Source organism: Mesoplodon bidens (genome assembly GCF_964165515.1).
Source record: "Mesoplodon bidens genome assembly, chromosome: 4".
Classification (NCBI taxonomy): domain Eukaryota; kingdom Metazoa; phylum Chordata; class Mammalia; order Artiodactyla; family Ziphiidae; genus Mesoplodon; species Mesoplodon bidens.
In genome coordinates, this window is record NC_138160.1 from 65,222,455 (window position 1) to 65,248,015 (window position 25,561).

Here is a 25,561-nt window from a genome sequence, read left to right on the forward strand (position 1 = left end):
TGCATTCAGAACAGAGGTTCAGTAATTAGGTAAAACAGCTACTTTGGTTTTGCTTCTCCATTTTTTGTAGAATAAATGGAAGTATCTGTTTTGGGTTAACTTAATTGTGGAGCTCAACGGATATTGAAACATATGATTGGTTTTACATGATAGAATCAACTCATTAATTAGATTTTGTTTCCATCGTTCAAGTGTACAAATAGTAGTTGGAATGACAGTTGAAGCCATGTACAAATGTTGATCTAATCAAGACACAATTGGTTCCCTATGTTGGTATTTAATATTTCCTAAATTCATGTATCTTTCATGTGGCCCTAAAATTACTATGAAAGTATATAATAAAACCTATTAGGGCTTCCCTGGTGGCGCAGTGGTTGAGAGTCCGCCTGCCGATGCAGGGGATACGGGTTCGTGCCCCGGTCTGGGAGGATCCCACATGCCGCGGAGCGGCTGGGCCCGTGAGCCATGGCCGCTGAGCCTGTGCGTCCGGAGCCTGTGCTCCGCAACGGGAGGGGCCACAACAGGGGGAGGCCCGCGTACCATAAAAAAAAAAAAAAAAAAAAACCTATTAGTGCTTATTAAAATCACAAGGATGAGCAAACAATGATTAACGTGAAGGTAGGCATGTTAGAAAGGTGGAGTGCGGCAGTGGAAAATGGTCATATCAGACAGATACGTGTGAAGCCAAACCTCACCACCTATGAGCTATGTAATCTTGGTCAAGTTACTTCATTTCTCTGTTCCTCAGTTTTCTCCTCTGATAAGTAGGGAGTAGTAACTACCTTGAACATTACTGTAAGGATTCGAGAAAATATTTTCAAAGTGTCTAGCTAGCTCAGTATCCAACACTTGATAGGGATTCACTAAACTGGAAGCTGCTATCTCTGGTCTTGAGAAATAAATCATTTAGACTACGATTCTAAAAATATTTCACTCTTATAGAAGGTGAACAATTTTCCTTTAAACTTTCAGAGTATATATGAAAACAAACAAATACTAGCAATGCAGGGGGAAAGTCTGGTTATAAGCATAAAACTAGAGCAGGTATTAGAAGCATCTGGCAGGACTTTGAAAGGTGGCAGCATCTGTCAGGTTCTAGGCAGAAAAACAGAACTGAGATATTTTAATAGAGAAAATTTAATGTGGAAAACTAGTCACAAAAGTGGTGGGAGAGCTGAGAAGGCAATCAGAGGTCAGTGAGGTAACACAAAGTTACCAATGGTAGGAAACAGCTATTGCTCCCACAGCCAGAGGGACAGAGGGAGGAGGTGGTGGAACCAGAGCTGAGGAAGCCTAGAGAGAGATGGAACCTGCCTGACATGTTACACAAAGCAGAGAGAGAAAAGAGAAGTACCTTGGTTTTCCTACTTCTCACCCTTCAACCTCCAGTCATTGTCTCCTCAGTGGTTCATCCTAATAGAAATCAGTTGTCAAAGAGCTTGCAAAATGCAGTTTGCAGCAGTGAGGGTCCTGCAATACAGAGCAAAACAGGGGAAGGGCAGGGAATAGATCTGAGGACAAATAAACCAGATAGCCAGCACAGGGACATTCACAGTTATTTTCTGAAGAATTTTTTGCATGGCCTGGGACAGAATTGCAAGGCAGATAGTCTACTGCTTTTGCATTTTTCCTTTCCTTGCCATCAGTACCCTCCCTCCCTGGATTTGGTGTAGGGCAGGTCTAAGGTAGTGAAATCCAAAACTGTTATTAGACCAGAAGGAGGCTCACAGGCACCACAAGTCAGAGTCGTTGGGGTCATACCCAGAGCAGAAGGCTATGGCAAGAAAAAACAAAGGCAAGTAGGGTTTATTAGTCCAAGCAGATAAACTAGATTCATTGTTGGCCACAAATCAAAAGTCAATGTTAGTAGAACAATCTGCAATAGACTAAAGATCCTGGTAGCTCACCCCAGATGGTGAGAAATGGATATATTTTGGGGGCGGAGCCAAGAGGATTATTGATTGATAAATATAAGTGTGAAGGGAGGGAAAAAAAAGAGGAGTGAAGGACGATGGCCAAGTTTATTCTGAGCCAGGAGGATAAAACTGCCGTTTATCAAGGTGAGCAAACTGAGAAGAGAAGGTTTGGGGAGGATAGCGCGTTTGACTTTTGATATGCTGAATTTTAGAACCTTTTGTTTTCAAAAGTTTCTTTTAAAAACTGCCCTTTTTGTGATTTTTTTTAACATAATGCAGGAGGCTCAGTACTGAAACCAGGGAAATTATTAAGTGGAAGTCTATACATCTAATAGTGTAACCTCATCTTTCTATCTTCTTTGATTCTGAGAAAGCTGGCAGACAAGGTTTACCCACACCCTGTCCCCCAACTCTTCCCTCAACCCCAAGAGATTGGTATATTACTCTTTGGGATAATTGGTTAGCTCAAGAGAAAATCCCTGTAGATACCAGTAATTAAGGATTTCCCTCAGGAATATCTGAATCCACAGTGACTCCAAGGTAATTCCTTATAAATCCCCAAGGTCTGACCATGCACACTTCCATCATGTTGTTAATTCAACACATACACCAATGGACAGTCAAAGGTCAGCAGACTTACCCTAGGCACAATGTTAGGCCCTGTGAGAGACTCAAGGTCAGGAGACCACATCTGCTTATCAGTCTCAGAATTCAGGCAAGAGTTATTCTGGGTTTGTCTCTGACATCTGGTAAACATTCTTTCAAAAACATTGAATACATGCCTGTTCATAGCAGTGTTATTCACAATGGCTAAAACATGGAAGCAACCCAGTGTCCATCAGTGGGTGAATGGATAAGCAAAATGTGGTACAAACATGCAATGGAATATTATTCAGGCTTAAAAAGGAAGGAAATGCTGACATATGCTACAATATGGATGAACCTTGAGGACATTATGGATGAACCTTGAGGACATTATGTTAAGTGAAATAAACCAGTAACAAAAGACAAATATTGTATGATTCCATTTAAACAACGTACTTAGACTAGTCAGAATCATAAAGACAGAAAGTATAATGGTGGTTGCCAGCGGTTGGGGGAAAGGGAGAATGGGAATTAGAATTTAATGGGTATAGAGTTTCAGTTTCACAAGATGAAAAGTGTTATGGGGATGGGTGGTAGTGATGGTTGCACAACAATGTGAATATATTTAATACCACTGAACAGTTCACTTTAAAATGGCTAAGATGTTTAAAAAAAAAAGTTGGGAAAAAGAAAATACTTGGAACTTCTGAAGAAAAGAGGAGTTACTATTGTATAATGGCAGATGTTCTCCAAACTGCCTTTGACCAACAATTGATCAAGAAAAAGAACCAGGCACTAAAGTTGGCACAAATGGATGAAAGGTACTGAAAGAAAACCAGAAAAGATAAATTAGAGCACCTTAAAAGGAATGTTAGGGCTTCCCTGGTGGCGCAGTGGTTGAGAGTCCGCCTGCCAATGCAGGGGACACGGGTTTGTGCCCTGGTCTGGGAAGATCCCACATGCCGTGGAGTGGCTAGGCCCGTGAGCCATGGCCGCTGAGTCTGTGCGTCCGGAGCCTGTGCTCCGCAACGGGAGAGGCCACGACAGTGAGTGGCCCGCGCGCGTGTACCACGAAAAAAAAAAAAAAAAGGAATGTTAAAATATTATTCTAATAACAATGACCAAGTATAATCTTTATATTTTTATTGTTAAACATAAATACATTTATTTCAGTCATACTCAGTGTAAGCAATGCTATAATTATGTTTCACTTACACTTGTGATCCCATTTAACCATGCAGTATTTATGACCAGAATAACAAAGGAGGTCATTGGAGGTTAGAGCTGCCAATGACCTATTGTAATAATGAAATCATCTTTTAAAATTAACAGCAGAATTACTGCTTTATACTCTATTGTCTCATGTAAACAATACCAGATTTAGTGGAAAAAAATTAACAAAAGATGTAGATGATTTAAAGAGAACTCCCCAGAAACAAATAATATTGATAATATTGATAAAACCCGCAATTGAATATATCTATTTAGCCAATACTGAATGTGTATACTGATACATATAATGCATATATTTGTTCTCAACTATATTTAAAAATTCTCTATAAAAGAGACATTGTCTTTAGTTTCTATTCTTAAATCCTCAATAATAGGTAGGGAATGTGTCTGAGAAAGAGCAGATATGTAATTATTTATATTAGTTGACAGTTTGAGGAATGAAAGACTAAATACTATGATGATAAGCTATAATAATATTTTCTCTTAATATGGCATACAGTCTATGGTTTGCTGACAAGCTCACGTGTTTTTTAAAATTTCTGTGCATTCAGATGGGTAATAAAGAACCAGCTTTGGCTAATCAAAGACAAGTTAGTTGTTTGCTCAGACACTGAAAGAAAAGGAAGATACTGCAAAGCAGAATAAAGATCAAATTACAGATGTAGTTTTGGGGATCCTCAGCACATGTGATAATTGAAGCCTGCAGTAGATGAGTTCATCTATGTGTAGTGGTGGAAAGAAGGACTTAGAACTGAGCTCTTAGGAGATCCACTATTTTGTGTTCTGATAGAGGAGAAGCTCCAAAGAGACTTACATGGAGCTTCTGGAAGAGTGTTGTGTCATAGAATCCAACAGAAGCGAGGGTTTCAAGAAAGAGGAAGTGTCAGCTTTGCCAGATGCTGAGAAGCCAAGGAAGACAACAGAAAAACACCCGATTAATTTAGTTTCATAGCGTCACTGTTAGTGTTTGCAAGAACAGTGGAGTATTCAGGGACAGTCCATTCTAGAGAAGGTTGGAGATAAATAAAGGAGGTGGGGAAGTGAGTCAGTGAGAGCAAACACTCCTTCTAAAAATGTGACGAGGGGAAGAAAGACAGCGAGGGTTGGAGGGACAGTTTTGTTTTTGATTGCATTGACAATGCAATCATTAATAGTGTGTCCCAGTGTGATCGAGAGGTCAGCCTTTATTCTGGAGTTGCAAGTATCATGCAGAGCCTGTTCAGATCCATGCTATTTGATGAATCTGTGTTCTTGCAACAAGCGAGCTCCCATGGTTCAGTTAGAGTATGGCAGAAATTGCTATTTCTTCCCAATATCCATTCTCCCATTAGAATTTTCAGCGAGGCACAGGGCCCTCCAAAATAAAGACACACAGGGCTTCCCAAAATAAACAACTCCCCAGTCTTCCTTGTAATTATATATGGCCAGGGGAATAAGTCCTAAACAATGCAGATAAGCAAGAGTATCCTGCAGCAGCTTCAGAGAACCTTCCTTAAGGAACAGCTTACATGAACCCTTTGACCCACTATGTCACCTTCCTCTTCCTAGCTAGTTGAAATATGGACATGATAGATGGAGCTGAAGAGCCATCTTGGACCATGAGGTGACCTTGAGAATAGAGCCCACAGTTGATAGAGTAAAAACCTAGAAGAATCCAAAGTATGTGTTGACTTCATAGAACAGAGTTCTATGGAAGCCCTAGACCATCTGTATCTGGATGTTAAAGCAAAAGGAAAATAAGCATCTAGTATAAGCCTCTGATATTTTGGAGGCTATTAACACCCTTAGTCAAATCTAAATCTAACTAATATATAGAAGGACAGCAAGAAAAGTGCAGACTGTAATAAAATTGACAGGTCATCATTGAAATGAAAACAGATTAAAAGTAATTGAAGAGGGACTTCCTTGGTGGCGCAGTGGTTAAGAATCTGTCTGCCAATGCAGGGGACACAGGTTTGAGCCCTGGTCCAGGAAGATCCCACATGCCGCAGAGCAACTAAGCCCGTGTGCAACAACTAATGAAGCCCGCGTGCTACAACTACTGAAGCCCATGCACCTACAGCCCATGCTCCACAACAAAAGAAGCCACCGCAATGAGAAGCCCGTGCACCACCATGAGGAGTAGCCCCACTTGCCAAAACTAAAGAAAGATTGCAAACAGCAACAAAGACCCAACATAGCCAAAAATAAATAAATAAATAAATTTATTTATTTTTTTTTAAAGTCATTGGGGCTTCCCTGGTGGTGCAGTGGTTGAGAGTCTGCCTGCCGATGCAGGGGACACAGGTTCGTGCCCCGGTCTGGGAGGATCCCACATGCCGCGGAGTGGCTGGGCCCATGAGCCATGGACACTGAGCCTGCGCGTCCGGAGCCTGTGCTCCACAACAGGAGAAGCCACAACAGTGAGAGGTCTGTGTACCACAAAAAAAAAAAAAAAAGTCATTGGAGAAAATTCTATTTAGGAAAAATAATAGTGTTAATTTAAGACCATGGATATTGTCCAGGAGTCGATGTCAAGAAGGAAATGGAGAATGAAATTTTGCCATTTGCAGCAACATGGATGAACTTGGAGGTCATTATGCTAAGTGAAATAAGTCAGACAGAGAAAGACAAATACTGTATGATATCACCTTTATGTGGAATCTAAAATATACAACAAACTAGTGAATATAACAAAAAAGAAGCAGATACAGATATAGAGAACTAGTGGTTACCAGTGGGGAGGGGAGGAGGGGGCAACATAAGGGTGGAGGAGTGAAAGGCACAAACTGTTGGGTGTAAGATAGGCTACAAGGATGTATTGTACAACATGGGGATTATAGCCAATATTTTGAAATAACTGTAAATGGAGTGTAACTTAATTTTTTCTAAAAACAATAAAATCATATGAAAAATAATTTAATAAAATAAATTTAAAAAAATTTAAAAAGCCATATACAAAAATAAACTCAAAATGGATTAAAGATCTAAATGTAAGACCAGATACTATAAAACTCCTAGAGGAAAACATAGGCAGAATACTCTTTGACATAAATTACAGCAATATTATTTTGCATCTGTCTCCTAGAGTAATGAAAATAAAAGCAAAAATAAACAAATGGGACCTAATTAAACTTAAAAGCTTTTGCTCCACAAAGGAAACCATAAGCAAAACAAAAAGACAACCTATGGAATGGGAGAAAATATTTGCAAACAATGCAACTGGCAAGGGATTAATTTCCAAAATATTCAAACAGTTCATACAGCTCAATATCCAGAAAACAAAAAAATGCAACCAAAAATGGGCAGAAGACCTAAATAGACATTTCTCCAGAGAAGATATACAGATGGCCAATAGGCACATGAAAAGATGCTCAACATCACAAAATTATTAGAGAAATGCAAATCAAAACTACAATGAGGTACCACTTCATACCAGTCAGCATGGCCATCATTAAAAAGTCTACAAATAACAAATGCTGGAGAGGGTGTGGAGAAAAGGGAACCCTCCTAGACTGTTGGTGGGAATGTAAATTGATGAAGCCACTATGGAGAACAGTATGGAGGTTCCTTAAAAAACTAAAAGTAGAGTTATCATATGATCCAGCAATCCCATTCCTGGGCATATATCCAGAAAAGACAAAAACTCTAATTCAAAAGGATACATACACCCTGAAGTTTGTAGCAGAACTATTTACAATAGCCAAGACATAAAAGCAACCTAAATGCCCGTCAACAGATGAATGGATAAAGAATATTACTCAGGGCTTCCCTGGTGGCACAGTGGTTGAGAGTCCGCCTGCCGATGCAGGGGACACAGGTTCATGCCCCGGTCCGGGAAGATCCCACATGCCGCGGAGTGGCTAGGCCCGTGAGCCATGGCTGCTGAGCCTGCGCGTCCGGAGCCTGTGCTCCGCAACGGGAGAGGCCACAAGAGTGAGAGGCCCGTGTACCGCAAAAAAAAAAAAAAAAAAAAATTACTCAGCCATGAAAAAGAATGAAATATTGCCATCTGCAGCAACATGGATGGACCTAGAGATTTTCATACTAAGTGAAGTAAGTCAGACAGAGAAAGTCAAACATCACAAGATATCACTTATATGTGGAATCTAAAAAAAATGATACAAATGAACTTATTTACAAAATATAAATAGACTCACAGACATGGAAAACAAACTTATGGTTACCAAAGGAGAAAGGGGAAGGGATAAACTTAAAAAAAAAAAAGGAAATAGGCAGGAAAATGACCATAATAGGAAGAAAATGTCACATGAGGAAATGTGGTCCCATATTATCCAGTCTCCTTGTATATCACTGGTCAATCACAGCAGACATTCTTGCAAAGTCTTACTTCAAGAGAAAAAGTGAGGTAGATGATGATTCCCTTTTGCTGTTTAGTATATACTTTCATACTTTCTTTTAACCTGTTTAACTGTATATATATTTTAATTTGTTTAACCTGCTTGACTGTGTATCTATCTTTCTATCTCAGATGTATAAATATATGTGCGTGTATATATACACATATATAGTTTAATATGAGTTGTAAAAGTCTCAGAGTCCATATGAGTCTATTGGTTTCTTTTTAACGTTAAGGAAAATTGTAAATTGTGCAGAAAAGTTTCTTCTGGTTATCTCTCTTTCTTGATCTGAAGGAGTAACTCAAAAATATTTTAAATGAGAAAATTCACTTTTGAACTGATTATCAAATCTGTTACCAAAAAGAGCTAATAAAAACATCATCATCTCTCATAATAGAGGACAGGATTTCCATTCTATTTTTATTGAGAGATCACCATTATAAAACTACATATAGTGGGCATGAATTTTATTACACAATGCCAGGATACAAGATATATCACATTTCCCTATTTCCTAAATCAAATGTAATCTGTTCTGAGGTTGGAGGGAAAATTCAACCAATCATTTTTGGGATTCCCTTCTCTTTCTTGATGGGGTCCCGCAACAATCCTAGTAATGTCAAAATCAGGAGGTTAGCTGTCCTTTGCTCTGTGCGGTTGCCAGATTTGCTGTTGCTCTGTTGACTGCAGGATGCTGCTATACAGCACTGGAGCTGCCTCTTGGGCACTGAAGATCAGGCAGGCCCAGAGATACATCTTACAAGGGATCTTTTCACTGACTTCAGACTGTGCCTCTCACTGCCAAGTTCCTGAGGTCACTGCATGCCTACAAGGCTTGGTCTCTGCTACCCAGTGGTGGGTTCCTGGTCTTCTCTCCAGCTGTAGAAAATTAATACTCTCCTAGTGTTTGGAAATGTGATCCCTTTTCTTGAATATATATAATGAAAGGAGCTGGTAACCCCAGTTCATTTTTTCACCTAATTATACACAATGTTAAACTTATGTAACTCAGAAAGTATGTCAACTTTTGTTTTGAGCTTGTTCTCACAAAAATATAATTATTTAAGTGACTAAAAAGTAGAATAATTAATTTCACTTCTCTGATTTGAATTTCAGTTCCCTTTCTGGCTCCAGTTTACATGCTAACTGGCAGTGGAATTAGATCACTAACAGTTGTTTCTTCTCTCTCTATATTGCCTGATATTGTCAATTGCATCTTAACATATTTGAGCTTTGGTGAATTTCCTTATGCCAGCTTCCTAAACATAAAATTAGTATAACTGTGTACTAATATGATATACCTATATCTTTGAAATTTTTGTAGATGAATTCAATTGTGACTATCCTTAGATATAGTATAAAAGCACCTAATAGTTTTGATAACCTTTTCTTATTGACCTGTTTTATGACTTTACAGAAAAAAGTAGAAATCTAACATTAGAGTTATAAGTATATCCTAATCTGATTTAAATTTAATTATAATTCCTTGGACCATTTTAATAATATTTTTAGTATCATGATTTTGGCAATGGGTATGATGTGTTTATTATAGTATTAAACATTGGGATGTACAATGGTGAAAATGCTGAAATGTGTTTATTAAAAGCTAGAGAACTGGTTTAGTATCATATATATGTAGCATATGATACATAGTATCATATACATACATACATTTAACTTACATATATTACCCACACACACACACACACACACCATTAGTCTCCTTTAGAGGGTACAAGGGAACCAACTCATTCTTCTGAAAATGGTCAGTAAAGTAAAAGGTTGAATATTTAACTTCTCTTTCCTGTATGAACTTTATTTCAGGAAAACTAAATTGTTATTGAGGGACATTTTTCTTTCCCTAGAAAAATTCCAGCCAATAAATAAAAAAGAAATGATAGATTAGAATGTCACCGTTTTGCAAACTCCAAATCAAAGGATGAATCCAAGTAGTGATTATCAATGGTTGTTAACATCACTGAAAGAAGCCAACAAGGTATTATGTGTCTCCTGATGGAAGTACACACCATCTATGAAGTAGCCTTGCCAAAGAAACTGGACTGTATCAAACCAAGCCTCTAGATCTAGCTACAGTTTACAGGTTTACAAGTTTACAGGAAACACAGAGGCAAGAGACACGTGTTAAAAGATACTATGTGGAGGGAGGTGCAGAAAAGTCCAGATACTGAAAATTTTATAGGCTAAAAGACATGGTTTTTTAAAAAAACCAAATTGCCAGGAAAAAAAAGAAAGAGGGAATTTTAGTAGACATCAATCAATCTCAATATGTTGACCTTATTTGGATTTTGATTCACACAAGCTATTTAAAAATGATGACATTTATGAAACAATTGGAAATATAGACAGCAATCCTTAAATATTTGACATTATTGAAGAATTACTGTTAAATTTTTCAGGTGTAATAATGGTATTATTAATATATTTTTGTGAAGAGCTATTTTATTTTAGAAATACATACTGAAATATTTATGAATGAAATTATATGACATGAGATTTTCTTCAAAATAATAAGGTTGGGTAAGGCTATAGATAAAACAAAGTTATTCATATTGAAGTAAGATACTAATATTGGATAGAAAACGATTTCATTGCATTATTATTTCTACTTTGTAAAGTGCTTATCTTTTAAATATACGTGTAGAAAAAATTTAGAGATGAAAAGATATGATAAATATAGCAGAGGGAGGAACACTCCCAAACACATTCTATTCTATGAGGCCACCATCACCCTGATACCAAAACCAGACAAAAATGTCACAAAAAAAGAAAACTACAGGCCAATATCACTGACAAACATAGATGCAAAAATCCTCAACAAAATACTAGCAAACAGAATCCAACAGCACATTAAAAGGATCATACACCATGATCAAGTGGGGTTTATCCCAGGAATGCAAAGATGCTTCAGTATACACAAATCAATCAATGTGATAAACCTGATTAACAAATTGAAGGAGAAAAACCATATGATCATCTCAAGAGATGCAGAAAAAGCTTTCAACAAAGTTCAACACCCATTTATGATAAAAACTCTCCAGAAAGTCAGCATACAGGGAACCTACCTCAACCTACCTCATAATAAAGGCCATATATGACAAACCCACAGCCAACATCGTTCTCAATGGTGAAAAACTGAAACCATTTCCTCTAAGCTCAGGAACAAGACAAGGCTGCCCACTCTCACCACTATTATCCGATATAGTTTTGGAATTTTTAGCCATGGCAATCACAGAAGAAAAAGAAATAAAAGGAATCCGAATCAGAAAAGAAGAAGTAAAGCTGCCACTGTTTGCAGATGACATGATACTATATGTGGAGAATCCTAAAGATGCTACCAGAAAACTACTAGAGCTAATCAATGAATTTGGTAAAGTAGCAGGAAACAAAATTAATGCACAGAAATCTCTGGCATTCCTATACACTAATGATGAAAAATCTGAAAGAGAAATTAAGGAAGCACTCCCATTTACCATTGCAACAAAAAGAATAAAATACCTAGGAATAAACCCACCTACGGAGACAAAAGACTGGTATTCAGAAAACTATGACACTGATGAAAGAAATTAAAGATGATACCAACAGATGGAGAGATATACCATGTTCTTGCATTGGAAGAATCAACATTGTGAAAATGACTCTACTACGCAAAGCAATCTACAGATTCAATGCAATCCCTATCAAACTACCAATGGCATTTTTCACAGAACTAGAACAAAAAATTTCACAATTTGTATGGCAACACAAAAGACCCCAAATAGCAAAAGCAATCTTGAGAAAGAAAAATGGAGCTGGAGGAATCAGGCTCCAGGACTTCAGACTCTACTACAAAGCTACAGTAAACAAGACAGTATGGTACTGGCACAAAGACAGAAATATAGATCAATGGAACAGGATAAAAAGCCCAGAGATAAACCCACGCACATATGGTCACCTTATTTTTGATAAAGGAGGCAAGAATATACAATGGAGAAAAGACAGCCTCTTCAATAAGTGGTGCTGGGAAAGCTGGACAGCTACATGTAAAAGAATGAAATTAGAACACTCCCTAAATGGATTAAAGACCTAAATGTAAGGCCAGACACTATAAAACTCTTAGACAAAAACACAGGCAGAACACTCTATGACATAAATCACAGCAAGATCCTTTTTGACCCACCTCCTAGAGAAATGGAAATAAAACAAAAAATAAACAAATGGGACCTAATGAAACTTAAAATCTTCTGCATAGCAAAGGAAACCTAAACAAGATGAAAAGACAACACTCAGAATGGGAGAAAATATTTTCAAATGAAGCAACCGACAAAGGATTAATCTCCAAAATTTACAAGCAGCTCACGCAGCTCAATATCAAAAAAACAAACAACCCAATCCAAAAATGGACAGAAGATCTAAATAGACATTTCTCCAAAGAAGATATACAGATTGTCAACAAACACATGAAAGGATGCTCAACATCACTAATCATTAGAGAAATGCAAATCAAAACTACAATGAAGTATCACCTCACACCAGTCAGAATGGCCATCATCAAAAAATCTACAAACAATAAATGCTGGAGAGGGTGTGGAAAAAGGCAACCCACTTACACTGTTGGTGGGAATGTAAATTGATACAGCCACGATGGAGAACAGTATGGAGGTTCCTTAAAAAACTAAAAATAGAACTACCATAACACCTAGCAACCCCACTACTGGCCATATACAATGAGAAAACCATAATTGAAAAAGAGTCATGTACCACAATGTTCATTGCAGCTCTATTTAAATAGCTAGGACATGGAAGCAACCTAAGTGTCCATCGACAGATGAATGGATAAAGAAGATGTGGCACATATATACAATGGAATATTACTCAGCCATAAAAAGAAACAAAATTGAGTTATTTGTAGTGAGGTGGATGGACCTAGAGACTGTCATACAGAGTGAAGTAAGTCAGAAAGAGATAAACAAATACTGAATGCTAACACATATATATGGAATCTAAAAAAAAAAAAGTGTTCTGAAGAACCTAGGGGCAGGACAGGAATAAAGACACAGATGTAGAGAATGGACTTGAGGACACAGGGAGGGGGGAAGTGTAAGCTGGGACGAAGTGAGAGAGTGGCCTGGACTTATATACACTACCAAATGTAAAATAGATAGCTAGTGGGAAGCAGACGCATAGCACAGGGAGATCAGCTTGGTGCTCTGTGACCACCTAGAGGGGTGGGATAGGGAGGATGGGAGGGAGACACAAGAGGGAGGAGATATAGGGATATATGTATATGTATAGCTGATTCACTTTGTTATACAGCAGAAACTAACACACCATTGTAAAGCAATTATACTCCAATAAAGATGTTAAAAAAGAAAGATAAGATAAATGAGATTCTCCTCAAAATAATTCAGTTGTGGGGGGAGGGATAGAGTGGGTGAGTTTATAGGTAAAATAAGATCTGTGACCATGAATTGATTTTGAATCTGAGAGTTCTATTGCACTAGTCTCTGTACTTTTATGTGATTGATGTTTTTCATTAAAAAAAAGTAAAAAAAATTAACTATCATTCTTAGTAGTAGTAGAGGTTAAACATGTGTTTACAACAAAATGTATTTACCTGGTAAATCATAATAATTGTAAGTACAGAATAATTTATTTGTGAAGGCAAAACACATTGGGAAACGATGCTGCCGTAAATAGCGTCATTGAGACACCACCCTGGTATATGGCTCAGAATAGCACGCCCAAATCTCAGAGACATAAAACAAAGTTTATCTGCCGTGACAGGCTAAGTAAACTATGTTGCAGTAACAAATTACCCCCAAATCTCAGTGGCATATAACAACAAGGTTTATTTCTTGTTCTAGAAGTGCTCTGGAATCCCTCAAGAACTCACACTAATGGAGTGGCCACGGTATCAAGTCTGGTCTATTGCTGTGCCAGAGGGAAAGGAGGCTCTGGAGTGCCTCACATTGGTAAGTAAAATATCCAGTCTAGAAAGACACGTGTTACTTCTCACAGTTCATTTGCCTCAACCAGTCACTTGGCCCTATTCAACCACAAGGGGGCCAGAAGATACCCTGCCATCACAGGCCCAGAAGAGAGAAGAACTAGAAATATTTGGCAAAGAAATCTGACCCCCCTCAACAAGAGAACCCATGTCATGATGTTGAAGCTGTATCAAACCTGAGCCCCGGGGACTTCCCTGGTGGCGTAGTGGTTAAGAATCCACCTGCCAATGCAGGGGACACGGGTTCGAGTCCTGGTCCGGGAAGATCCCTCATGCTGCGGAACAACTAAGCCCGTGCGCTACAACTACTGAGCCTGCGAGGCACAACTACTGAAGCCTGTGCGCCTACAGCCCGTGTTCCACAACAAGAGAAGCCACCGCAATGAGAAGCCCGCACACTGCAACGAAGAGTAGCCCCCGTTCGCCACAACTAGAGAAAGCCCGCGCAGCAATGAAGATCCAACGCAGCCAAAAATACATAAATAAATAAATGTATTAAAAACAAAACAAAACAAAACATGTGCCCTGGGAATCACTGTACCTTGCACCACCTCTAAGACAGTATCCAGACACAAGTGCTCCTCAATCCTTTCGGGTATATTTCTCTCTGATGACTCACAGTCATGCAATATATTGTATGCAGAGATTGCATAATGAATATAAGATAATTGGTTGGGTCAATTACGAATTCAGCAATACTTTTAAAAAGGAATCATTCCATTTTTCCTCTTGGATTATTAAAGTAATATGTTCTCATTACAAAAAAACTTGGAAAATATGGAACACTCGAAAGAAGAGGGAGAAATCACTCATAATTTCACCTTCCAAAAATAGAGTTAATATTTTAGTGGAATTCCTTCCAAACTGTTCCTATGCATTTTTAAAAACTAGTTCGCACGGTCACCAAAACTATAACCATTTCTTCATTGGTGACTTTGTTCCAAATAGCTGATCCAATTGGCCCTAGACCAGCAGACAATTTTTTACAAAGCTGTTTCAGCTCTTTTCCTTGTAACATGGGTGTTTTAGCATGGTTATATATCACTTAAATGCAGATGGGTAACTAACAGTTGCATGTCACATTCTGTATTTTGGAGCAATGAATCCCTAGTTCTAAAACTGCTTGTTAGTCTCAGACCAGCCATGAAACAAATGAATAATTGTAATAGTTATTTTCATTTGCTTCTGGTATTTTCTCCACCCAGTTTACTTATGAAAAGGGAACAGCTTTGGAAGTTCATATTACAATGGAATTTAAGCCTCTTAAAATCATCAGAATCCTGGTTACCTTTCAAAATAATAAAAACTGCTGATGATCCAAGTGATGACTAGTTAGTCTAAGGAATAAATTGACCAAGTATGTTATAACTAGGATGATGACTTTCCCCAAGTCCAGAAAACATTTAGTTATAAAGAGGATCTTTAGGTAAAAGATGATACATTGAATATTTCAGTAATATTACTCAACTTTTGCCAAGGACTCTTTTTCCTTAATATTTTATCTGACATTGCATTTGATGTGTAGCTTTCTTCTTTATTTCAACCAACAAAGGAAATCACAGAAAATTTGACCAAGAATCTACACAAAGCTCTTGTAATTTTACTATACTGCAGCAATCTCTCAGCTATTTATGTTAATAAATAAAAGAATGACACAGTGGATTGTGAACTTCTTCAGGGCAAAAATCATAAATTATCCATCATTACAGTCCTTACAACTCCTAGCATAATGCACTGTATAGAGGAAACACCCATAAACAAATAAATGTGATACAAAGTACAATTTATATGTGAAAGGTAATTGGGTTTCGGTACCTTGTTTATTTTCCTTATTGTTACTCATCTAAATCTTTGTATTCTGAAATATCTCCTTATAATTTCCAAAACAGAAGTTACGGAATTAGGTCATGTGAACATTTCTTGATATGATTTGACAAGTAACTTTCCAAAATCTTTGTCTTAATTTATATCCCCAACAGGGTATGAGTGCTCATTTCATTCTACCCTCACCAATGGAGTCTATACACAATGTAAACAAACTAATTAGATCCATGGGAAATAATACCTCTTTTGTCTTCTTTTCATTATTAATGAGTTTGAACATTAGTAAAATATGCAGTAGGCATTTAAATTCCTTATTTTGTGAATTGACTGTTCATGTATATACTTTTCCCATTTACCTGTTTAAGGTCTTAGTGTTTCCTATTTCTAGTCTTTGTCCTCACACTGTGCAATATAAATACTTCTATCTCAAATATGTACTTGTATACATGCATCTTTGCTGTAAGACTGTGTTTCTATAAGGGTAGTGACCCCATTTTATTTATCTGTGAGCAACACCGGACACATAGTAGAGAAAATGCATACTGTTCTTCGTAGGATTATTCTTAGGATTAAATGAGATGACCTAACCAAAGCATTTAACACAGTGTATGTCACATAGCAGATGCTCAATAAATTATTTTAAGCAATCAATACAAGTTTCACCGTTGAACTAAAGCCACACCATTTCATTTCAGAATTTGGGGAAATCAAGATGAAGTATGTTTGAAAGATCAGTAACCATGCTTGTCCAATTTGCATATTTGGGATTTGAACGCTGATTCTCAAATCTTTCACCGCAAATTACATCAGACTTACATATTCCTGAGATACTAAAACTCTTGAACTTTTTGAAAGAGCAGTATGAATTCTGAACCAGTAAAACCTTTTGGCAACCGACGGATTCTTTTCCCCAGTCTGTAATAAATACCCTGACCTCACACAGATGTCTCTTCTTCCCTCATTTAAGTTTATAGGAAACTTGTGGTGAACACAGTAAAGCTCAAACAAGCACAAATATACATCACATGATTGACATTTACTTCTCCGGATGAGTTAGCTTTTGTTTTCAGACAGGGGAGGCAGCTGTTCTCGCGGCCATTGTCAGAAAAGCAGAACTAAGGCAAGGAGAGGCAAAGGCAGAGCCCTCGGGAATGGCCAGCCGGCTGGAGGGCTTAAGGCTTGTTAGGGGGGTAGGAGCATTTTGGTTGCTGCCAGGGTGTGAGGGGGAGGGGGGCTGCGGGTGGTTGCAAAACCAGCCCAAAGCAAAAAAAGTGAGTTTTTTTCCGGGAAGACAGCAGCGCTGGGGGGAGCAGGCCGCGCTGGCTGCCCAGCAGGCGGGTGTGTCCAGTACAGGCCGCAGGACGCCGGAGGCTGGGGGCGGGGGAAGCTGCGTCTAGGTCAGCGAAGGGCAGAGGAAGCCGGACCCGGACGCAGTCGCCTCCCGATCCCGGCTCCAAGGCTTCTAGTGGGAAACCGAGTCCCGACCTACGGCCGATCTTCAGGAGCCCCAGTCACCCCAGTCACCCCAAAACCTCCTCAGGCCTTTCCGGTAAGAAGCCCGGCGTCCGGGGCTTAGAACGGGCATGGCAGCGCGCAGGCGCCTCGTGAGCGGGGAGGCCGCGGACGCAGAAGGAGGGGGCGTGTGAGGCACAGAAAGCCTTCTCTGCGCCTGCGCTGTCTGCTCTCCCTAGGTCGCTGGGGTAGGGGGGCAACAAACCTTGAGCCGACATCGCGCACACCCTGGCTGGGGTCGCTCTTCACTCTTTAACGCGGCGTCTCGTCAAGCCTCACAGAGCTCCGCAGGGGTGTGGAGAGGTAAGAGCCCCCTGGAACAGGCGTCTTGGCCTCTCCTCACCCCTGCTGCCCTCGGGGAGGGGGCGGGGTGACCAATGGTCGCGCTGCCCTAGGCGCTGGGTCTGGCCCTCCTGTTCCTCCAGGCGCTGAGCCTTGAGCCCCCGACCCATTCCTTTTCCGAGCCCCCCTGAGCTGGCTGGGAAATAAGGACTCTCAAACCTCGAGGCTCCTCGGTAAAGCCTGTTGGGCCGGACCAGGCCAGGATGGCAATCACGGCCGCTGTTTGCCGGGTCCCACCCACCCGGGCCTCCCGGAGTGCTGGGCGCTGCCGGGGGAGCAACCCCCGGGCCGCGGCGGATGGAGGGAGAAGAGCCCCCAGGGCCGCCTGTCCCTCCAGGGAAGGGGCTGAGCCTGCAGGAGGGGCTGTCGCTCCCGAGGAGTGAGTGGTAGCCTCTGCGCTGAAATGACTCTGCCCCCGCAGAGGAATCTGTCATCGCCGCCCGTGCTCTAGCAAAGCCCATTCTCGCACCGATGCATTTGCTCATCGTTTTAGACCAGAAGGACGCGCTAGTCCCTTCGTCTACCTTTTCTTTAGTACCTTTGAAAAATGATAAAAGATGATCTAACTTTTAAACTATAAACTTATTTGTACTACCGTGACTGCATGATATTATATACCAGACTAAGGGAGTTCTTGTTAGTTTGACTCGTGTGGAAACCAGTCCATACATTTGATAACTTAATATTTTTCCTTTAATAAAATAGGCAGTTTGTTGATCGAATTAGGTTCTTTAATTTATTATTTTGAGCTTGTCTTTTGAATTGGCACAAGTTCAGTGGTTTGATCTAGTAGAACTATATATAATTTGTCACCTAATTTCTTCCCTTTTTTCTCCTCTGGATATTAAACCGCATGTTTAGTGTAAAAAAATTAGATATAATAAAGAATAAGGAAAAATAATCAACTTTAATTCCACATTTAAAGGTAATCAACAATAGTTAATTTTGACTTTTCACCTGAGTCTTTTTTTTTTCCGGTGGCATTTTCTTAATTGAAATAATGAGATTTTATATACAGTTGGATTGCCTGCTTTTCTTGCTTAAAATTATATTTTAAGCATTTCCCCATGTTTTTAAAAAAGCTTCACAGACATGACTTTATGATTTTTGATCACACAACTGATACATGAGCAAAGTGTCTTTTGAAACAGTTACATTACAGATAAAAATAAATTCCCTTTTAATTATCATCCTCAGTTATAATATTACATAATATGATGGTATCACAGTTTATTTAATCCAGTGGGTCTCAGGATCCCTTTATACACTTAAAAATTATCGAGGACTAGAAGAGTTTTTGTTTTCTAATGCAGTATATATATACCATTTTAGAAATTAAAACTCAGAAAATTAAAAAATTTTTACTTATTCATTTAAAAATAACAATAACCCATTATATATTGAATTAAATTATATTGTTTAAAGTAACTATTTTTAAAAAAAAAATTAGTGAGAAAGATGGCATTGTTTTGCATTTTTTGTAGATCACTTTAATGTCTGGCTTTATAGGAGACGGCTAAATTCTCATATTTGCTTTGCCCTTCAGTCTGGTGCGCTACCTTGTTTAAACTGAAGCATATTAAGAAAATCCATCCTTGCACAGATCGGTATTTGGAACAGGAAGGCCCTCACCCTCCAAAAGCTCCTGGGGTCTTTAGGGGTCCTCAGACCACAGTTTTAAAAAGCTGACTTAATCATTCTTGTATTGATGAGCTGTTAGGTTCTTTGCAATTTTCACTATTACAAACATTGCAACATTGAAATTTCTTTATAATGTGTTCTTGAGCCTCAGTACTAGTGTTTCTCTAGAAGTGGAATTGCTAGGTCATAGAGTATATATTTAAAAAAAAAAGTTTTGATAGACATAAACATCACTTATGATGCCTACATAATTTTCTGTCCTAATATCAGAGTTTAGATTGTTTCAATTAATGATTTGGCAAAATATCTTTGCATATTTTCAGTTGTTTTGGATTATTGTCTTGAATTTATGAAATGAGAATCGTTAGATCAAATGTTAGGAATCTTTTTGAATCGATTGATGCATATTATCACATTGTTCCCCTGAGTGAGTATACCAGTTTATTTCCTATCAGCCGTGTCTGAGATGCTCTTTTTATCAAACACTTACCAACATTGAGTACTTTTATTATTAAAAAGATCACAGTCTGATCTAGTAGGCAGTGAATGGTATGTATTCTGATTTGTGTTACTTCAGTAATGCAGGTTGTACATTGAATGTTTTTTCATAATCTTACTAGTTATCTGTTCATATTGTTTGCCCATTTATGGTCCAGTGTCCAAGTGTTTTTCTAACAGATTTGTATTATCTTTTTACATTATAAGGATACATGCTATCTTTTTTTTTTTTTTTTTTCGGTACGCGGGCCTCTCACTGCTGTGGCCTCTCCCGTTGCAGAGCACAGGCTCCGGACGCGCAGGCTCAGAGGCCATGGCTCACGGGCACAGCCGCTCCGTGGCATGTGGGATCTTCCCGGACCGGGGCATGAACCCGTGTCCCCTGCATCGGCAGGCGGACTCTCAACCACTGCGCCACCAGGGAAGCCCGCTATCATTTTTTTGAAGGAAAGGAACAAAATTATCTTTTTTCCTGTTTATAGAAGTAGTATATTTTTGTTTAAAAAATACTATAAGAACATGTAATATAGATGTTATGCTTACATAATCTCAGACACCATTATGAATAGTTTGGTGTTTGCTCCTCTGTATTTCTTTTTCTTATGACTTTGCTAATACTTCAATTTTTTTTTACAACTTATCTGTAAAAATGGATTTGTACTATGCATGAAGTTTTACAATTTGATTTTTTTGTCTTTTAGCATTATATATTGGATATTTTTTCATGGAAGTACATAGAACTATGGGCAAAGTTTTTTCAGAGTGGCTTTAGGAACACCAATTGTGACCTTTAGTTATCTGATGTCAGGCTCCTGTCCTCTTCTATATTCTCTTCCTAGGTGATTTCATCTATTAACAGCTATGTGCTGCCAATTCCCAAATCTTTATCTATCTCAGACTTCTCTCCTGCATTCCAGATCCTTACATTCAACTGCCTATCGGACATCTCCCCCAGGATGTTCTCAAGGTACTTCAAACACCAGTCCAAACGTGAACTCGTGTTTTCCCTCAGTCCTGCTCCTCTTTGTATTTCCTGTTATGGTCAGTGCTACCTCCGTCTACCCAGTCACTTGAGATGGCAACCTGGCAGTAATCCTAGCTTTCTCCCTTGCTTTCACTCCCCAAAAGTTCCCATTCTTTAGCCGCTTTTATATGTTTCCTTTCCATCTGCCCTGTCTCAGTTCAGGCCCTCATCATCTCTCACCTTAACCATTTTAGGAGTCTCCTTACTATTGGTTTTGTTGTTTTCTGACAGATCTTCCATGTTGTTGCCAATTTGGTTTTACTCATGAAGAGATTTTTAAAAATCATTTTTGCAGAGTAAATATTGTAAATATTTGTTTATAAAATTATGAATACACAAATGGCCAAGTGAGTAAAGACACTACCTAAAACAAGTTATCATATGCACACATAAATAAACTTCCTTAGAATAGGGAGTATATCTTGCATTTCTTTTGTGTCTTCTGTACAAGGGTAGATTACTGGCACAATAAGTAAATCTTGATTGAAATGGGAAGTATGTGCAGTTTAATAAGATTTCATGTCAAAAGATTTCAATGTCATACCTTTTACAAATTGTTAGATTATATTATTATTTAATTATCCTACCTTGTTTTGTATCTTTTAGGTGACTCAAAGAACATAATACTTAGTAGTACATTGCTATTTAGATAGAAATACTGCTTAAGTAGATATTATTTAATAAATTCTATAATTTTTAAGAAAAATTATTGGGCTTTTTCTAATAAGAACTGTTTCTACACCTTTGAGTTCTGTGCTTTATTTTTCTAAAATACATTTTGTATTCATAGTTCCTTTATTACTTTTTGCTATTTATTTTAAGGTAATGTTTATGTTTATCAAAGGGATACCTGTACATAATTTAAAGAGTCAAATAATCCTGCAAGACTTACAGTGAAAAACAATAGCCCTCTGCCCTCATCCTTCTCTCCCTGAATCCCACTCTACAGAAGCAGCTTTTCGAAGTGTTCCTCATTGGAATCACAAACACAGAAAATAACTTGAGTAACTATTTTCTCAGTTCCCCCAAGGGTGATTTATAACTACAGTAGACCCTTGTACAACACGAGTTTGAACTGCAGGTCCACTTATACACAGATTTTTTCCAGTAGTAAATAAATACTACAGTACTACACCATCCTGCTTGGTTGAACCCATGGATACAGACAGGAATCTCACATACTGAGGAACTGTGGATACAGAGGGCTGACTGTAAGTTATATAGGACTTCGTGAAGAGTCAGCACCCCATTGTTCAAGGGTCAACTGCCGTAACACTTCAGATGCATAGGAGAAATGTTAATTCATTACGTAAAGTGGATGCCTTAGGGGCATTAAGGCTTAATTCTCTCACAGAACCCTTACTGAGAAAGGCTGCCCCACAGTCAGCAACTATTCAACTCTTTCACCTCTAGGTTTTTAAATAACCTGCTCTCATATACAGCTATTTCTCCTGCCTACCCCCATCCTACCATAGTTTTAGACGTTATTTACCAATTTCCCATTATAGAAGATGGAAATTTATGTTTGTTACACCAGCCTCCACGTTTAAATACTGTACTTCTCTCCTCCTTTACATGTGCAAATTAGTTATATATTAATTTTTAGTGAAATTATTATTTAGTGTTTGCATCATTTATGTAAATATTGTGTACAGCTGAGCCAGGTAGTATATTGTGATGATACTTCCTTTCTTATATAATTCTGTGTTTTTCCTAGAGTTAATAATCATGTTGGTTTTTTAATATATCTTTTCATATCTTTTATTTAATCTATTAACAACCTTTCAGGCAAGATGTGTAAATCTTCTGTTGGTAGATTCACACACATCAGATAATCTGTTTGTTTATTTTGCAACATCTTTCCTGTAATTGTCTGTCACCCTGCCTCCATCTTGATGGGTTGCTCTCTAGGCCTGTTGTACAGCTATCTTCCTGAAGTGTCCTTTTATGCTCATCTGTGAATTTCATTTTTCTCTCCCCTGTGTGGGATAACCTGTTTCCAGGATGTCAGGTCTTTTTTCTTTCTTGGTGTTGCCTTCATGTTGGCAAAGTACATCTTCTAGTAGTTTCCTGAGAAAGACTGAATGGGAGGCAAATTTTGACATACCTCCTTCATTATGTGTGTGCATGTATGTGCACATGCATTTCCTTACTTTCCAGCATTATAAGATACTCCATGCTCATCCTGTATGTTTCCTGTCCCAGTCTTAACAATCAGCAATTTCCCCAAGGAGCCTTGGTTCCTTTTGTTGGAGAAACCAAGATCTGGGCACTAGTGTGCTTGTTGCCACTAAGACGTCTTGCTTTTAGGCCCTTTCAGCTGATGGAGCAAGAGATACGGTTTATGCTAATATCTATAAATATTTCAAATAAAAAATTATTACAAATGTGTAACCATCTGTGTCCATATTAAGCTAAACATGAATTTATACTGATGTCTCCAACTCAAATTCATTACCACATGGATCATTCTAGCTTCCTCCCCTTGCTTATATATAACCTTCCCCTCCAAAAGTGGAAACCTCCCTCCCACCATCAGCCATCCATTTATTTAATTTCATTTCTAGCATATGTGTATGATGGTTTCAGAATTAACCCATACCCCCAGGAGAAACAACTTTATCAACTAGAGTACACTGCTTGTGTTGCCTTTAGACTCCACTTATTTCCAAAGGTAGAACTTTATTTGTCCACCCCCTTCAGCACGGTTGTTTTATACATTCATAATGCATTTAGACTTTTTTTTTCACATTCTGCATTCCATCTGAGTCCCCCAACCTTCTAAACATTTTTAAAAATTTGCGTACATTGAGGTTATTCTTTGTGTTATAAAGTTGTATGGGTACTAACAAATGCTTGATGTCTTGTATTCACCATTATAGTATTATACAGAATAGTTTCACCACAAGATCCACTTTGCTTTACCTGTTCAGTCCTCCCCTACTCCAAAGCACTGGCAATCACTGATGTGTGTACTGTCACTCTAGTTTTACCCATTCCAGAATGTCATAAAATTAGAATTGTATAGTATAGAGATTTTTTAGACTGCTTTCTTTCACTTAGCAATATCCATTTAAGATTCATCCATCTTTTTGTGGCTTGATGGTACATTTCTTTATATCACTGAATAATATTCCATTGCATGGATGTACCAGAGTTTATTTAGCCATTCACTTACTGAAGGACATCTTGGATGCTTCCACATTTTGGCAATTATGAATAAAGCTGCTATAAACATTCACATCTCAGTTCTTGTGTGGACATAAATCTTTAAATCAGTTGGGTAAATACCCAGTATTATGATTGCTGGTTCTTATGGTAAGACTATGTTTAGTTTTGTGAGAGACTGCCAAGGTGTTTTCCAAAGTGGCTGTACCATGTTGCATTCATATCAGCAATAAATGAGAGTTCCTGCTGTTTGGCATCCTTGGGCATTTGGTATTGTCAGTTTTTTGGATTTCAGCCATTGTAATAGATAGGTAGTGGCATCTCATTATTTTAATCTGTAGTTCTCTAAAGATAAATGATATTGAGCATTTTATCATATGCTTATTTGCAAATTTTATATCTTTTTAAATTTTTATTTTATATTAGAGTATAGTTGATTACCAGTGTTGTGTTAGTTTCAGGTGTACAGCAGAGTGATTCAGTTATACATATACATGTATCCATTCTTTTTAAAATTCTTTTCCCATTTAGGTTATTATAGAGTATTGAGCACAGTTCCCTATGCTATACAGTAGATCCTTGTTGGGCAAACTTTATATCTTCTTTGGAGAGGTATCTGTTCAGAACTTTTGCCCATTTTTTAACTGGATTGTTGTCTAATTATTGAATTTTAAGAGTTTTTTGAGGACTTCGGACACAAGTCCTTTATCACTTATGTGTTTTGCAAATATTATCTCCCACTCTGTGGCTTGTCTTCTCATTTTCTTAACAGTGTCTTTTTCAAAGCAGATGTTTTTTTTTAACTTCAATAATGTCCAACTTATCAATTTTTTTCTTTCATGTCTCATGCCATTGGTGTTATATTTAAAAATTCATCACCAACCCAAGGTTATATAGATTTCCTCTTATGCTTTTTCAAGAAGTTTTTAGAATATTGCATTTTATATTTAGTCTCATCCATTTTATTTTTAATTTATTTCTTCTTCCAGTTTCATTGAGATAAAACTGACATACAGCACTGTATAAGTTTAAGGTGTACAGCATAATGATTTGACTTACATACATCGTGAAATGATTACCAGAGTAAGTTTCATGAACATCCTTTATCTCATATAGATACAAAATTAAAGAAAAAGAAAAATTTTTTCTCCTTGTTATGAGAACTCTTAGGGCTTACTGTCAACAACTTTCATATATAACATACAGCAATGTTAATTATATTTATCATGTTGTACATTACATCGCTAGTACTTATTTATCCTATAACTGATGTTTGTACCTTTTGCTACCTTCATCCAGTTCCCCCTCCCTCCACCCCCTGCCTCTGGTAACCACAAATCTGATCTTTTTTTCTGAGTTTGTTTGTTTGCTTTTGAAATATAAATGATCTACAATACTATTTTAGTTCCTGGTACACAACATAGTGATTTGATATTTCTATACATTTCAAAATGATCACCACAGTAACTCT

The 25,561-nt window shown here is 38.0% G+C and overlaps 2 protein-coding genes across 5 annotated transcripts in view; one reads left to right on the forward strand and one right to left on the reverse strand.

The window, feature by feature from the left end:
* The window catches only part of SERINC5 (serine incorporator 5), a 185,712-nt gene extending 168,016 nt beyond the window's left edge, over positions 1 to 17,696 (reverse strand). For both annotated transcript variants that reach the window (XM_081232045.1, XM_081232044.1), the window contains exon 1: positions 17,623 to 17,696. The gene's annotated coding sequence lies outside the window, so the exon portion shown is untranslated. The remainder of the gene's footprint in view (positions 1 to 17,622) is intronic.
* The window catches only part of ZFYVE16 (zinc finger FYVE-type containing 16), a 63,147-nt gene continuing 54,759 nt past the window's right edge, over positions 17,174 to 25,561 (forward strand). For 2 of the 3 annotated variants that reach the window (XM_081232031.1, XM_081232033.1), the window contains exon 1: positions 17,643 to 17,720. The gene's annotated coding sequence lies outside the window, so the exon portion shown is untranslated. Of the gene's footprint in view, positions 17,455 to 17,642; positions 17,721 to 25,561 lie in introns of those variants that run through there. The other variant, XM_081232032.1, reaches the window with a different exon arrangement.